The 5296-nt window shown below is 40.7% G+C and overlaps 1 protein-coding gene and 2 pseudogenes across 5 annotated transcripts in view; 2 read left to right on the forward strand and 1 right to left on the reverse strand.

Moving 5' to 3' along the window:
- The window catches only part of Cenpj (centromere protein J), a 64741-nt gene that overhangs the window by 45026 nt on the left and 14419 nt on the right, over positions 1–5296 (reverse strand). The window contains exon 2 of one of the 5 annotated variants that reach the window (XM_013505459.1): positions 2229–2360. The exons of the other annotated variants lie outside the window; for them this stretch is intronic. The gene's annotated coding sequence lies outside the window, so the exon portion shown is untranslated. The remainder of the gene's footprint in view (positions 1–2228; positions 2361–5296) is intronic. 5 annotated transcript variants of the gene reach the window in all.
- LOC102008958 lies at positions 1237–3676 on the forward strand (annotated as a pseudogene).
- On the forward strand, positions 4168–4871 carry LOC102005275 (annotated as a pseudogene).

Genomic DNA, 5296 nt, shown 5'->3' on the forward strand with positions numbered 1-5296 from the left:
TATAGTACAACAACTCTTGATAATCTCCTACCTCTTTGGTCTCTAACTCACTATTATTTGTCTATTTGTTTTCCTGAGAAACTATTTTGTAGATAACAATATGTAAAACAATAACCATTGATAATTTCCTACCATTTTGTCTATAATTTGCTAAGTCCCCCCATTATTATGTTATCCTTCTTTTACTCTTTAAAATAAAAAAAAAAAAAACCTAAGATCTCCTCTGATTTAACCATTCAATTATTAATGACATCCAAATGCTGGATCAGTTAAGCTAAAACTATGGGCTCTAAGACACCTTCCAACTTAATTTTTTTAAAAAGGCACTACCCATGTCAGGTCTTACACTAAGTGCTTTCTTCTTTCTTTGCCAACTATGGAACCTGTTTTCTCCAAACCTGGGCAAAAAAGGCTGTACCCATTGCTAAGCAGTACGACCCACACAGTTTTACACTGCTTCCCTACCCCTTCCTTCCCACCCACCATCTCACTTGCCCAGTCCTTGACATCACTAATTTATCATTTATCTCTGTCTTAGTGGTATTTCCTTTCTTTTCTTTTCTTTTCTTTTTTTTTTTTTTTGGTACTGGGAATCAAACTCACGACCTTGCGCTTGCCAGGCAGGCGCTTGCCAGGCAGGCACTTGCACCACTGAGCTATATCCCCAGCCCTTAGTGGTATTTCAATGTTATGCATAATCCACCTACCAAGCTGTGAAATGGTACTGGAGACTGCACAATGAAACCCAGGGCCTCGCAAACCTGAACTGAATTACTAAGGGTATACTGCAGAGGAGGTGAGTACTAGAGAAAGCGCCTCTCCAGGATTTGGTGTCCAGACAACAAATAGCAATTTGAGGAAGAAAAGGGAGAGAAGTGGGCCCCAGGACCCAGGAAGGATCTGAAGAGAAAACTGAAATCCACAGGGAGAGCGAAGAGAGAGACTTCAAGAAGAGGGAGGTGGCACCCACCCTTTCTCCCTGAACCTAGACCCACTGCATGTGTAGAGTGGCTCAAACTTGCAGACGCAGGGTGACTACTAGAGACCAGAGAGGCCACCACAAGAAACACACCAGTAGAATGGAGCAGTGAACACAGAAAACTGCAGTGGCTGGCTATCTGATGCTATTGTTACTGATGATTGTACCACTTTAGCCAAAGTGACTAATTGTTCTCATCAGTTGTTCTTCCTAGTATAGCAAGACTGAGATTTCCTAAGGGTCACAAAAACTACTACATGCCATTTCCAAAAAACCAGCAGGTGGGGCAAGTAGGCAGCAACTTCCCATCCCCAATAATTAGAAGAGGTAGGATCTTGCAATGGACTTATAACCCAAAAACCAGCTACACACGGAAGACATCACTGAGAAGCAGTCTTTTTTTCATTTTAAAGAGAACAAAAATAATTTTAAAAACATTAGAAACAATACAAGAGCTTCAAAAGACAAGATGATAGGAATTCAACAATGGTTGTTATATTGCATATTGTTGTCTTCAAAGCAGTTGTTCAGATTACCAGATGTAAGCATGTAAAATTGATCAAAAAAAATTAAGCATTAACTCTTCCTTTCAATAAACCAGCCAGGCGTGGTGGCACATGCTTGTAATCCCAGTACTTGGGAGGCTGAGGCAGGAGGATCATTGCAAGTTTGAGACCAGCTTGGGCTACAAAGTGAACTCAAGGCCAGCCTCAACTGCATAGCAAGACTCTGTCTCAAAGAGACAAAAAAAAAAAAAAACAATAGAAGTTATTAGTACAATTATCTTACCCATCGTGTGTGTGTGTGTGTGTGTGTGTGTGTGTGTGTGGATATACATATATATTTTTTTCCCCCTTCTTTCTTTCCTCCTTTCCCTCATCCCAGTTGTTCTTTCCTTTTGGGCAGTTTCTTTCCCTTTCACAATATCTATTGTACCTTTTGGATCTTATTTGCTCTTTCAGGTTCTTACACTAGGGAGACAATACAATGTTTACACATGCAGGTCTGATTTATTTCACTTATGAGTATGGTCTCTAGCTGCATCCATTTACTATAAAAGCCTCAAATTTATCTTTATCATTTTGTAAGTGTTGTAAATATTAGCAATAAAGCTACTCATCACAGGCAATTTGCAAGCATCAACCCAGGAATTAAACTAAAAAATAAAATAAATAAATAAAAATGAGATGACACTTAAACAAGATGCAACCCCAGACTTTCAGCTCACCAAGGACAAAAAGCCACCCACCTGGACTCTCTGAAGTCGTAACAGTGGAAGTAACAAATCAGATCAATGAGACTCCAGGAAAAATTCAAATCAGAAATAATTTCTCACCAACTGCAGAGATGGTGACCATAGTGAAAGACATGTTCAGTGATCCTAGAGCAGATACACATTAAAAAAAAAAAATAGAGAGGAGCTTAGGAAAAGGATGGAAACCATGAATCCCCAGTGTAGGAAAGAAATGGAATTCACAAAATAAATTCAAACAGATATTCAGGAGATCAAAATTACCACTGACCAGGCATGGTGGCACATGCTTATAATCCTAGCACTCAGGAGGCTGAGGTAGAAGGATTGCTGTGAGTTTGACACCAGCCTAGACTACACACTGAGCTCAAGGCCAGCCTGAACTGCATAATGAGACCCTGAATCAAAAAGACAAAAAATAATATAATAATATAATATAATAACCATAGCAAAATGAGCCAACAGGATAACAGAATCTCAGATACAGAAGTCAGGACTGCAGTTAGTGACCATGAAAAGAAAGGTTTCTTAAAAATAGCAAGGGACCATGAGTAATCAATCTACCAGCTGCTAGATGATACAAAGAATAACTTAAGATTGATCAGCACTGGGGGTGCACAATTTGCTTTGCGGGGGGGGGGGGGGGGATGCACCCCAGAGTACTCAGAAACAGGGTCTCCTTCCTCTGATAGGGGAAGGTCCAAAGAAACAACAAGACAATGATTCCACTCCAAGTACCAGTAACAGCCAATTAGATTTGTTTTCTGAAGAGACCACCAGGGACAACAATACCTCGATAACCACGCCAACTCTACGTCCCAGCCAGCAGCCGCTTCCAACAGAGCTGAATATAACTTTACCAAGTAAAGAGGAATGTGAGCCATGCATAGACACAGCTCATGTCTCATTAGTCACACCAACCAAAAGGTCTTGTAGTACACATTCACAGTCTGAGAACAAGGCTTCACCAGTGAAACCGTCACGACTACAGGAGAGTACCGCATGATCTGAGGAAACCAGCCAGTCTAAACAGAAGAGTTCCCATTGGTGCGCCCACTGCCAAACCAAACTGGAGCTGGTGCAGCAGGAATTGCGATTGTGTCGCTGTGGCTATGTGTTCTGTATGTTACACCGCCTCCCCAAGCAGCACGACTGTACATTTGACCTCATGGGCCACAGCCAAGAGAAAACCATCATGAAAATGGTGAAACTGGACTGGAAAGTAGGGCACTCCTGCCAGTGCATTAGGGAGGGGTGCTCCTGAAGGCCAGGTACAGCCATCACATGACGCTGTTCTTAGTTCACTAATGTTAGCCTTATTTAGGACAAAGTCAGCCAGACACCTTGTACTGGGCACGCGTCTGACTACAGCCAGTCTGTTTCCTTTCTTTAGCCAGCCATCCTGGCACGGTAGTTTAGGGGCTGATGGAGGTTGAAATTGATTTCTGACTGGTTACTAAGGCACCTGCTAGTCATAGTATAAAATTAAAACATGAAGAATAAAAAAAAAAAAAAAAAAAAAGAAGATTGATCAGAGTCAATGAAAAAGCAGGAGATACAGCAAAAGACATAAAAAACCTGTTCATAGAAGACATGGCAGAAAACTTCCCAAGCAAAGAAAAAAAACTTGTCATATCAATAAATTAGGCACACAGAACTCCAATTAGCTTGATCAAAAAAGGTATATATGTATACACACAGCAAGTCATATAATAATCAAAACTGCAGAAATTCACCACAAGAACAGAATACTAAAAGATGTTACACAAAAGAAACAAATCACCTATAAAGGAAAGCCCATCAGAATCACAGCAGACTTAACACAAACCCTCAAGTCAAGAAGAACTTGAGGCATCCCCCATGTGTATGTGCCTAATCTCAGCTGGTCTGCCCAACACCTTCTGAGCTCCAGCCCTAGTCCCCCGCACTGCCCCATATCCACTCTGACAAGATGAAAGAAACTATCATGAACCAGGAAAAACTCACCAAACTGCAGGCACAAGTGCACATTGGTGGGAAAGGAACTGCTCACAGAAAGAAGGTGGCTCTACAGCAGATGATAAAAAACTTCAGTTCTCATTAAAGAAGTTAGGGGTAAACAGTATCTCTGGTATTGAGGTGAATTTGCTTACAAACCAAGGAACAGTGATCCACTTCAACAACCCACAAGTTCAGGCATCTCTGGCAGCAAATGCTTTCACTATTACAGGCCATGATGAGACGAAACAACTGACAGAAATGCTACCCAGCATCTTGAACCAGCTTGGTGCAGACAGTCTGACTAGTTTAAGGAGACTGGCTGAAGCTCTGCCAAAATAATCTGTGGATGGAAAAGCACCACTTGCTAATGGAGAGGATGATGATGATGAAGTTCCAGATCTTGTGGAGAATTCTGATGAGGCTTCTAAGAATGAGGCAAACTGAACGAAGTCAGCTTCTGAAAATGATAAAACTTGGAAGAAGTTACTGGGAGCTGCTATTTTATATTATGACTGCTTTTTAAAGTTGTTTTTGTTTATGGATCTGATAAAATCTAGATCTCTTAGTATTTTTTAATCCCAAGCCCCTTGGATACTGCAGCTCTTTTCAGTTTTTGCTTACATACAATTCATTCTTTGCAGCCAATTAAGCTGGAGAAGCCTGGAATAAAGTTTGAAACAAAGAGTAATAAAATTCTTTGCCTAGTTAAAAAAAAAAAAAAAATAGCTTGAATTATTTCAAGCCTGAAAGAAAACAACCTCCAAATCAGACTGAAGTACCCCAGAAAACTATCTTTCAAAACTGATGAAAAAATAAGGCACTTCTATGACAAAGAAAACCTGAGGAAATTCAAAAACACCAAACTAGTACTCCACAATGCTCTGAAGGACATTTTAGAAAAAAATAAAAAGAGCTGGGTATGGTGGTGCATGCCTGTAATCTTAGCACTTAAGAAAATGAGGCAGGAGAAACACCATGAGTTCAAGGCCAGCCTGGGCTACATAAGAAAGTTCAAAGCCAGCCTGGACCACATAGAGAGACTGTGTCAGAAAGAAAGGAAGAAAGGAAGAAAGGAAGAAAGGAAG

This window comes from Chinchilla lanigera, unplaced genomic scaffold, assembly GCF_000276665.1.
Source record: "Chinchilla lanigera isolate Chin_1 unplaced genomic scaffold, ChiLan1.0 scaffold00096, whole genome shotgun sequence".
In the NCBI taxonomy this organism is placed as follows: Eukaryota; Metazoa; Chordata; class Mammalia; order Rodentia; family Chinchillidae; genus Chinchilla; species Chinchilla lanigera.